Below are 12,394 nucleotides of genomic sequence, written 5' to 3' on the forward strand. Positions count from 1 at the left end.
CTGACCCAGAGCAACACATTCTTAAACACCAAAAATGTCACCCAGATGACCCTGAAAGCACTGAGGTATCCTCCCCCCAAACAGGTTCGGGTAACTGTCTCCAGGAAAAGGGGGACAGCAAAGAATCAGGGGAAAAAGAGGACTTTCCCATGTGTTGCTGGGTGCAAAATCTTCTTTACCGATTCCTGGACTCAGAAACTGAGATAACTGAGATAACAAAGTGTTGGAGTTCAATATAAACGAAATGAACTGCAAAGCTGGCACAAAATGCACCTTTTCTTTGTCCCCCTGGAAGAGAGAGAAGGAAGATTGTATGCCTCCGTCAGGGTACAGGGTCAGTGTGCATTATCAGCGCTGGTGGATACTGGATCCCAAGTCATCCTCCTCTCCAAAAATGCCTTTTACCAACTAAATTCAGGAAGGGGGAGAGTCACCAAATTCCCCTCACATGTCTTCCTGGACAACTCCAAAACTTCGATGGGACTGATATTTCTGTCTAAAAGACTGCGATCTGGAGATCAAAATTGGCCGACATAGGGTGAAACCCTCTGTGGTAGTCGTCACTCCAGAGTGCACACCTTGTCTAATGGGGAATTACCTCCTTTGGAGATTATCACCCCTGATTGACTGTGTGAAAAAGGTCCTCTGCACTCAGACTAACTGGCAAATCAAATTAAAACAAAGTACAACTTATGTGAGTTTAAATGGCACATGCCACATGATTGAACAACGGTCCGACAAAATAGAATTCCATTTTAGGAATAATCAAGTCCCAGACATCACTGTCATCCCTGTTGGAAAACAAAGTGGTGATGGGAACCCTTCTCCATTTTTGAAAATTAACCCCTCTCCCAGTTTTAAATGGCATTCCACACGGGAAGGAAATTCTCTGAAATTGTATATCAATACACAGTCATAAGAAAACACAAATCCTATGATAAAAGATGTTGAAAAACCAGCTCACATTTTGACCGACATCCAGGTAAAGGGTGAACAGCTGGTTTCCCCATTCAGGTAAATGGGCCTGGAAACTCCAATTTCCAAACATATGCTGCCTAGCAGGTGCATGCTAAAAATGTGCATTGGTGACAAAAGCATAGAAGATAATTGTTGGTTTGTGAGAAATGCACCTTCCTCCTTTTACTTAGGCAGTGACATTCTCATTCGATTTGCAATTCATTTGAATCTAATTAATTACAAAACCTGGTTCCGACTGGGGGGTAACCCAATGTGCCTGGATTACATTGAGAAAGCATTTCGGTCAGCTCAATTGCTGCCATATGCGGTTGAAGTTCAAGTGGGAGAAGAGGTCACCATCCCAGGAAAGGTGCAACAATTTACAATTCCCCTAAACATTTAGCGGGTAAAGAACCTCAAAAACAAGGACGTTTATATAAATCTGAACTATCAACTCCAACAGCAAGGTTTGTATTTACATCCGACACCCCTAGTTGACCTAGAACAAGACACCATTCGAATATTGGTGAATAACAGCGACCCTAGAAGTATCACTTTGGGCGCAGATACCTTTATTGGAATGGCGGTTGCTGCCCGACAATATTCTATTGATTTAGGTAATGAGATCATTGGACCAATTCCAAATGACTGTTACAATTTTAACGACGATATCCTTCCAGAAAAGATTTTGACCCGGCAAAGGGTGAATCTCTTGGAGTACTTTTCCTGCACTTAAAGTGGTGAAGAGGTGACCAGTGACGTCAGGAACGATGAGGTGGTATTTTGAGTCAACAGTGACTACCTCCCATCCTTGAAACCTCATGTCCAGGCCAACACTATAACAAGAGATTTCTCCACCCAACTGGAGGATACCGCCGAAATTTCCAAACCTTTCCAGGCTTTAAGCAGATGGTCGAAGAACAAATCAATCTCGCTGATGCCTGTGAGACCAAGGAGCAAAAGCAGAAGCTGAAACAGGTGTTTTTAGATTTTCAGGATATCTTTACAGTAGATTCTAACAACTGTGGACGCACAGAGATACATTCAACCTCCATATCTATGCAACCTGAGATGGCTCCAGTATTTGTGAGGCAATACCAGTTGACTCTCGCATCTATGGAGTCACTCACAGAGAATATTAAAAACGTAGAATCCTGTGGGATAATTCGGCCCGTCCAGAGTACCTTAACAACCCAGTACTGGGAATACTCAAACCCAATGCCCAATGGAGACTTTACGCAGACCTTAGGGAGTTAAATAAATAGGTCCACATGTCACGATGGCCCCTTCCCTTTATCGATCAGGGACTAGCCCAGATCCAAGAGTCAAAGGTGTATACCGCCATTGACCTGACCAACGGTTACTGGACAGTACCCGTGAGAAGGGAAGACCAGTACAAACTTGCCTATACCTTCGGGGACAGCAATACACGTGAACGCAAAACCGCTTTGGATACATAAACTCGGGCAATTAATGTAATATCTTCCTACATAAAGCCATGCCTGACTTGGGCAAAGGGGGAAACCTAGCCTATGTAGATGATGTCTTAATCAAGAGCTCAACTGTGGAGGAACATATAGCTGAAATATGCTATGTTCTGACCTAATTGCAGAATGCTGGAGCAAAACTGTCCTTTCAGAAGGCACAGTGGTGTAAAACCCTAGTAAACTTTTAAGGGCATGAAATCACCCCTGATGGCCTCAGTCCCCAGGCAAAAAGATGGAGGCATTATTGACATTAAAAGACACTACTACTCTGCGAAAACTAAGAAGCCTTCTTGGAGTCACTAATTATAGCAGAAAGTTCATTGAGGACTACACAGAGGTCATACGACCCTTGGGCCATTTATCAAAAACCGGGGGCAAGTGGGAGTGGGGTCCAGAACAATCTAAGGCAGTAAAACAACCAACGAGAAGCCTTTCCTAAGCTCCTTGTTTGACTTGCCCCAAAAAGAACAAGAGATTCTTCTTGGAGATGGGGGTCTCAGATACTTGCTTAACAGCAGTATTATACCAAAAGCATGACAAGATCAAAAAAGTAATCTCGTACGCGAGCAACACTTTACCCTCTGTGGAGTAAAAATTCAATGATTGCAAAAAGGCACTCCTGGCAACGGTGTGGGCGATGATCAATTAATGCCCATTCATCCAGGGAGAGCACATCATAGTGGAGACTCCTCACCCACCCTTTCAAAATCTCCAAAGTGACCAAATTTGAACCAGGAACATGAGTAATTCCAGAATTACCTCCTGGATTCTGTCCATGTAAGGCTTTCCTGTGGAGGTTAGACATGGCCAAAACAAGAAGAGTCCTCTAGCACAAGTATTGGCTGACTTGCATGACAGTGCTCAAGAAAACGGTCTCAAGGACAAAAGTCTTAGGACCAAGGACAATATGGAGGCATACCTTACTTCCCTGCACAAAGTCTATGAGGAAGACACGTGTCAGGGGATCCCCACAGTTTATGTGGATCGGTGAATGATGCCCCAGAACCCTCTTCTGGGTACAAAATAGGTCCCCAAAGTAGTTAGGTGGCAGAGTTGATAGCGGTACATCAATCCATCCTCACTGCCATGCAATACCAACTCAATGAACTGGTCATAATCACTGATTCAGAATATGCCAGGAATGGGTTCATGGAGCATCTGATTAATTGGAAAAATCGAGGCATGCTGTGTGCAAATAACAAACCGCTCAAGCACAGGAAATTATTCCAAGCAATTGATAATTTTGTCACCTCTAATGAGATGACCATCTATTGGAAAAAGATCAGAGGTCACTCCAAAATAGAGGGACCAGATAAAACCGGAAAGGACTTGCCTGAAGAGTTGGCCAAAACCGGAGCCATTCACAGGGATCTCCTAGAAACTGAATCCCTTTTGGTGGAAACCCAGGTCGCTACTGCTACCAGGTCCCAAACACATGCACAGAATGAACTCTCAACTGCCAATGCAGATTCGATTGCTGCACAAAAAGAGGACCCAATCATTGGGAAATGTTATCAACATATTGCAGACACATGAATTTTCCTCTGACAGAATCCGATTATATTGGGAAGGAGAATCTCCAGGTGTTGATGAAGTTTTCCAAAATGTTCAGAATCCAAGACAGTTTGTTGGTACGGAGATCCACATCTGGATGTGACAAATGGGTGGTGCCTACCTTATTCTGGAGCCACATGTTAAGTCACACCCATGACGCAGCCACTGCTGGTCATAGGGGGTTTCATACAACCTTAGAAATCTTGCTAGAGGTCACATACTGGCCACATATGGGTCAGGACCTACCTCGACCTATACTTAAAGAGATGTCTTGTGTGTGCGCAGTACCAGCAAAGTTCCCTCACACACATAGCTCCCCTACAGAAAAGGAGAATTACACTGCCTTGGTCGGATTTGCAAGTTGATTTCATCGGGCCAGTGATTTGCTCCTCTAGAGGACACAGGTAAATGTTGACCGTGACATGCATGTTAATCAAGTGGGTGGAATGTCTCTGGGCCCCAAACTGCAATGCAGAAACAGCTGCTGCACTTATGATCAATCACATCTTCTTTCATTTCGGCCTTCCCCAAAGGATTGAGTCGGACCGAGGAAGTCATTTTACCAGTGAGGTGCTGACAAAGATGTGGGAGATACTTGGGGTAAAGAGAAAACTTCACATTGCCTACCATCTAGCCTCGAGTGGGGGAGTTGAGAGGTACAATAAGACAACTGTGGGCATCTTGAGGAAGTTTGTGGCGTACTCTGGATCTAGTTGGGACATCCGATTACTGCTTGTCCTGATGGCCATTAGGTCTACACGATCTTCTGCAACATAGATTGTGCCATTTGTGCTCATGCTTGGACAGAAAATGGTGCTACCGCTGCATCTGCTCTACAGAACCGAAGAGCACCCTGATCAAAGTGTCCACAACCCATGAGTACATTGAACATTTATGAAAACACCATCAGTACACTTTTGTTACGCTCAGCGAAATTTAGAAAAGTTGGCAGAGGGGATGAAAACCCACTACGACTTAAAGACTACCAAGATAGAGTATGAAGTAGGATACAGGGTCTACCTGTACAATTTCCAAAAGGACCAGACCAAAGAGTGGAAGTTCCTCCCCTCTCGGCTCAGTGCTTTTGAAATTGTTGATAAAATCTCACCTGTCTCCTATAAGATCTGCATCCATAAAGGAGAACGGACAGAAGAGAAATTGGTCCTTATCACTCAGTTGAAAAGCTGTCACCCCAGACAGAATATGCAACTGATTGAAGAACCCAGTGAGCGCAGAATCATCTGAAGAATAAAAGTAAAGAATGGAAACCTGCATGGAGAAAATCACACATTTACAGGGAGTAAAATAACGTATACTTATTAGGAATGTACCAAAAGTAATGATCATGTTCTGAATTGTATAAGTCAAGTGAAAAGTAATGTGTAACTTGTTGTTTTGTTGTCAATTTGTACATCATTCGTACTGGGGAAATTAGTACTGTATAAAATACTTAACCTCTCTTTTATTCTCAGCAGATTATTATCTCTTTTATTCTTCTAGCCTCTACAGACCGGAGGTGGTGCTAGCGGAAAGGGAAGGGTCTAGGACTAAAACCCAAAATCCAAAATGAGTGGAGTGCAGACCAGAGCGCCACTCCCTCAGGAAGGGGAAAGAGCAGACGTGCTCTGCTGAGGAAATTCAGGGAATGAACCAAAGCCCAAAGGAAACAGAAACCCCACTCTTTCCTTGCTCTTTTCTCTGAAACACTGGAATCAAAGACCCTGGAGTGGGGATATGTGGGGTAAAATATACCTCCTGAATCGTATGTATGTCACAACGCTCATTACAGACTTTTATTATAGGTGACAGAAATCTCCTTTGAACCATGCCAAAACGATTTGTGTGTGATAAACATAACAGAAGTAATTAAGAAAAATTTGATTTGGGCCTTCCCATGATTCCGAGAGATTTGAAAGTTGGTGTGAGGGTTACGGACAACATAAATGTTTGTATGATGAAGTGTCATATTTTTCACTGATGCGGCTGCGGAGTAAACGAAGAAAAACTGTATCTCTGCATAGCAAGGGCGTGCCGACTTCGGATTAGCATCATCTGATTTGCCTTAAAATGTAGTTCTTAAAAATATATCCATACATGTAAAGATTTGAAAAATCAGGGTACTTGCCATGTTGATAGACTTTCAGAGTTTAAACATGCAAACCCACATGTCAGTTTGGGATGTCAAATCTTTTAACTCCCTCAGCTTTCCTAACCTACACCCCTCAACTCCTTGTCCTAATAGCACACAGGTGGGTGATGGGGTGGAGTGAACCAACCAATACATACCGAATTCTGATGAAATAGTGATGTCATTTGCCCTATAAAATGTGAATTATTCCGGGAAAGAGCTGCTGCTGGACTCTTGCGAAGAACACCGAGCAGAGAGGCCTCAATCGTTGCATTGGAGACAGTGGCTGGGACATAAAAGAAGCAAGCTGGGACCCAAACCAGAGGAGCAGGAGAAAATCCCTGACTGAAAGCCCTTCACCAGACCTGTGCTGTCCGCAGAGGAGCCCTGCTGTTTTCCCTGACCAAAGCCTCCCATGTAAGTAGATATCCCAAATCCATCAATTGTGTGTTGAGCCACCTGCCTTTATCCCTTTCCATTAGTGGGTAGAATGGGTGAACCTGGGAAGGCCCTTCACACAATTTATTAAATCTTAATCAAATTTATTTCCCCATTAGAAAACCACCCCTGAAATTGCACTGTGTTGGGAACAGCCATCCTTAAACCTTTACATTAAAGTGTGGGGAGGGGGAAACTGTATAAATCCTTAGCACATTTGATTAAAGTAAATCAATGAATTCCCCCATAGAAAATGAGGGTTGTTAGAATTCGAAACTAACAATAGCTCATGCCCAGTGTGCTAGTACTGGTATAGCTTATAAATACCTGCTTGACTGTCTCTTAAATCCTTATCATCTATACAAAAAGGGTGGGTCCATAATCCCAAAAAGAAGTAATCCATAAAACACCACCTTCAAGTCAGTGTGGAGGGTATAAAACAAAATTCCCCATTAATTTTAAACCAGAATTGCAAAGTATTGTATCTCATATGCATGTGTGTTGCAAATCGACATTTTTCTTTTGTTTTATTTTTCTCTGACCTCATACAATCAAGTCCTTTCTTTTATTTCAAGTGTGTTGAAAAACAATTTTCATTTGAGATCCTATTTCCCAACCTTGCCTTTTAAATCAGCAGCAAAACGATTTTTCCATTGTGCCCTCACTCCCTGCATCTTGCCTTTCAATCAAAGGGATCATATTAAATTGAGGCCTGGATGGTGGGGGTTGCTGGGAGAAAAGTATTGTTTCAAATTAAGTAATTTCTGTGGATTTGGCATTGTATTACAAACGTTTTCCACTGGTTAAATCAAAATTCAATCAGTTGTACGTTGTGATTGCATGTTTTAAAATGTCATCTCTGTCGTTTGAAGAATAGACTTATGGTTGCGATATTGGGTGTTGCCACAGCATTGGTGGTTGATGTTAGTCTGGTTGTGAAATCTTGATTCAATAAATTAATAAATATATATTTTTATTACACACTGGCCTGGTTACTAGTCCATTGTGACATAGGGGCCTCATTACACGGATGGCGGTAAGGATTTACCGGTACCGGTAAAATACTGGTACCGGTAAATCCTTACCGCCGTACTACGAGGTCCCTTTGCGGGTTGGGGGATTTAACGCCTGCTTTTTGCAGGCGTTAAAAACCAACCCGCAAAGGGACCCAGAGACCTAATTACGGTACCGCAATTTGCGGTACCGCAATTAGCGCCTTCCCCATTCCCATTATGCCCTGTGGGGCAAAAATGGGAATGGGGAAGGGCAATGGTGGAAGGGGGAATTACTGCCCCGCCAACCTTGGAATTGGGCGGTAATTCCCCTTTCCGCCAAGGCGGTGCCGGTATTTTACCGGCATGAACCATGGCGCTAGTAGCGCCATGGTTCTCCGCCATCCGTGTAATGAGGCCCATAGAGTATTTTCTGCAGTTGGGTGCGAGACGGGTTGGAGGCCTCGCCAAATTGACCCTAAAATAAAATAAACTGCTTTGCTGTGCGCCACCTTGCTTAAAGGGATGGTCTAGTAAACATTTTTATTTAAAAAATAGATAGGCAACATAAAAAAAAATACTAGCATTCTCCGTTTTAAAACTTCCTATGTAAAATTTTGAGCTATTCAACCTCAAAATTCGCAAAAGCAAGCACATGGGCGCATCCATTTTGTGAAATGGAGGCCCTCCTGTGCTGGCTTTTGCTTTTGCGGCACTAATGAAGGAAAAGCCAGCCAGCTGTAGTAAACAAAGGCTACCGCTGGGTGGCTTTCCCTTCATTAGTGCTGTAGGCTGAGGACGGGGACCGGAGACCAGAGCAGGAAAGCTGCAGCTGAATCTCGGTAAGTGCTATTTATTTATTTTTTTAAAATAAGCACTAGCTGCGGTTTTCCGGCTGGAGGAGCCCGGAAAACGTAGAAATAAAACCGCAGCTTTAAAAACGTTGTATTTATGTTTGCGGTCGCTTTTGAAGTGACCGCAAACATAAATACAATGTTATTGTGTTGGAAAACGCTGCAGTTTTTCTTTCCAAGTTTCTCAGGCTCCTCTGGCTCGGTGGAGCCTGAGAAACTTGGAAAGAAAAACCGCAGCGTTTTCCAACACCCGCGTGTGTTTCTGCCTGCTGTGGCTATCACTTTGGGTCTCTGGTGCTCCCGCACTATCTCTCTGTCTCATCTCTCTCGCTCACACACTATCTCTCTGTCTCATCTCTCTCACACTATCTCTTCTCTTTTTCATTTCTCTCACACACTATCCCTTTGTCTCATCTCTCTCACACTATCTCTCTGTCTCATCTCTCTCTCACACTATCTTTCTGTCTCCTCTCTCTCTCACACTATATCTCTGTCACACAATATCTCGGTTTCTTTTTTTTTTTTTTTTTTTTATTATTTTTATACGGTTTGTTCAACCTTTAAAAACACAGGACAGGAAAATCACCCGATCAACAGTATCTCCTAGTCCTTTTTTAAAGTGCATTGCCCTCGCCGCCCTTCTACACCCAATTTCACAAGTTATGTGAATCTTGGTGTCCAAGCCGTGTTCACTGCAAAGGTTCATTCGACTCTGGGCACTTGAGTTGGATCCTTCATATCTAATCTTGTTTTTAAGACCTGTAGCAGCGTTATCAGATTAAACAATATAGTTCGGTTTGAGCCTTCGAAGAACATTTCCCACCATTTTTCCGAGCTTCTTGGGCTAATATTATGAATGATTGGCGAAAAAATCCGTCCTCTTTCTTTCTCAAAACTCGAGCATGACATGATCAAGTGCTTTAAAGATTCTATATCAAGATTGCAGAAGCGGCACCTTTGATCAATATTTGCATACTTAGGCCACGAGCTTAAACGTTCTTTTGTATTTAGTGCGTTTAATCTGAATCTCATGTACAATGCTCTTGCGTGCTGATTTGGCAGATGCGTTAGGTAAGAGTGGCGTTGGTTGTGTAAGGATATTTGGCGTGTTACAGTACAGAGTACAGCAATACTGCACAAGTAGCACAATTTTTTTTGCAGCACCACCACAAGGGTGCGGTGCATTGCTATATGGGTTACCAGATTAACAAGGAAAGACAGGCTATTCAGTCAAAAAACGATTTTAACATATAAGATGCAAATCTATTTTTACAGTTAAAAGCACACGTGCTCATTTAAAAATGCACACTATTTTTCACCTGAAATGCCTATATTGCTAGAACACATTTGAAAATTAACAGCTAACCTATTAACCATTAACCTGACTAATAAAACCTTATTTAATATAACCCACTAATAAAATGTGTTCTCCACTGCAGAATTAGGCATACTCTGAAAACCATTTAAATGTGTGTGCAGAGATTTTTTCTTCTCTTCTCTGCCTGATTCTCCGTGTTTTTGTGCACAGTAACTGCAGGAAGAAGGAAGTCAGATTTGCAACAATTGCAAATGTATAAGCGAAGCTATTGTTGAAGAGTAGGAGGATGAGAGATGATGGATTTCATTGGGACACGTCATACAGAGGGCTGAGAGGAAAGTTTTAGTGGGCAGTATCAGGGAAAAAGACAGGCAGACATTTTTCTGCACTACTGGGGAGAAGACCTGGCTGTGGGGTCCTGACTGAATGCAGATTCCTGTGTCCTGCTGCAGTCGAGATTGGGGAGAGCTGAAAGAAAAACCTTTCCACTGGCTGAGGCATTCCTATCTGAAAAAGCTGAGAATTCCAGGCAATGACCCCGGCTTGAGAAGGCAAGCGTTCCTTTTTGCTGGAGTTAATCCAAGAGAGCCACATTCACAAAGAGAACAACTAAAAAGATAAGGTAATGAGAAGTGTGGGAGCTGAGTGTGTACGGTAATATGCAGTCAGTGTAGGATTCCTGTGCGTGTCTTAATCAAGTGCTAATGTTGCAATTTGAGTTCTGTTCTCCGCCACTCTCTTTGCAGAGTGTCACAGACAATGCTTTGACTGTACCATTTTATTTCTGTAAAGAATGAGATCGTTTTTAAATACAACTTTTATAATGCAGAAAAATATTTGAAAACAGACGGGTGATGTTTATTGTTTACCATTACAATGCTGATGATGTGGGGAGATTTTTAAACAGTGCAATGGTCATTTTAAGACAGATGTGTGCATGTCAAAATCAGTATGAATAATTGTGAGTGACTGTAGCATAGCTTGTTGGAGGTACATGAGCCAACGGGAAGAGAGACTCTCTGAACATAGCTCCCTACCGTATATAAGGTAGTGGAAATTACCACAAGACTACCACATATAGCTCTCTGTCGTAAATAAGTCAGTGAGTTCGCCCATGGTGGCACACCAACACTATCACAGGAAAATGTGGTCTTCCTAGAATGCAGGTCTGAGGTCTCTCTAGTGATCACACGAAAAATCTAAGCAAAGATAAGGGATTCTGGACATTGGGGCCACAAATAAAACAAGGGAATTATGCTCACCAAAATACCACCAACCACGTATACCAAATATGCAGGTCTGGGTGCTGAAATAATGCATGTCCATTGTATTATTGTTGCACATGGCCAAATCTGAATACAAAGAGTGATTATTGCTAAGTTATTTTTCGGCGGTAATAAAATACCGTCTGGCCCCAAATCTCCACAAAATACCCTACATATTTATGGTGCACAGGCCGGGAAAGTGATCACAGAGTACCTACTGGGCGTGGCAAGCGTGTCTCACACTGCCATTTGCACATTAAAGGGAACCCATTTTATAATAGCAGTGTGCCACTAAAAACGAATTTCAGAATGTCACAAAGGGAAACCACATTCTCAGATCTAGTGCAATATTTAGAGGCAAAGTTATTTGCACATGGGAATTGGTCTTCGAATAGTACGTTAGAATGGAGTAACCGCATTCAGGGTGAGGTGCAGAAAGAAAAACTAGACAATATTTTTGCAGAAGGCAGCATAATTCAGGTCTGCCTTACAAGATTATTGAATGCAGCCGATAAAAGTGCAGAGAAAGACTGTTTAATACGGCTATGCGGCAAAATATGGTTTATTTTAAACAAGTCCCTGCGAATGCAAGAGAATGATACTCAGCTAATTAACAGGTTAAAGACTGAATTAGATGGGGCAAGTAAAAATCAGGAAATGTTGAGAGCAGAATTGGATGTATGCCAAAAAGACATGCAATTAAAATGCAGAGACTTTGATACTCAGTTATCCAAAAGCAAGAAACAATTTGAAGATAGTGAGCAAGAATTGACACACTTAAAAGCCTTAGTGGATCACATTAGGCAGGATAAAGATGAGGTTGTTTCAGAAATGCAGATTTTACAAAAAGAACATTGTGAAAAAGAAGGTGATCTCCAGAGTGCAGAACAAGAAATGATTAAAATGATTCAAGAAAGAGACAAGAGAAATAAAGAGTTCAATGAATGCCAAATGCAAATGTGCGAAATGCAGGAGGTGATTAATAAAATGAGTGATGAAAATAATTATTTGCATGATGAAGCCAATAGACTCCTTAAAAAGTGTAAGGACTTAGAACAGCAAATGTGCATTCCCAGGTCCCAAGAGAGGCGGCAGGGTACCACATTCAATGGAGTGGAGGTGAATTCTAGCTCTGCCCAAAGAGCTAGTGCCCCAGTGACTGGGCCGGTGACTGAACTTGGTTGCAGCGCCCTTGGGGGATTTGATACTCCCATTGGGGGCAGTCACCAATCTCATACACCTGAAAACAGGATTGACTCACAAAATAGTGCAATTCCATGCATTGCAACAAGTAGCCCCATAAAAATAATGAAATCCATTAAAGCCCTGATCAAACCATTTAAAAAGGGAGGTGAATGCTGCATTGAGGATCACTTAGAAGCGGTACATGACATTTTTAAA

This window comes from Ambystoma mexicanum, chromosome 6q (assembly GCF_040938575.1).
Source record: "Ambystoma mexicanum isolate Mex_15411 chromosome 6q, UKY_AmexF1_1, whole genome shotgun sequence".
In the NCBI taxonomy this organism is placed as follows: Eukaryota; Metazoa; Chordata; class Amphibia; order Caudata; family Ambystomatidae; genus Ambystoma; species Ambystoma mexicanum.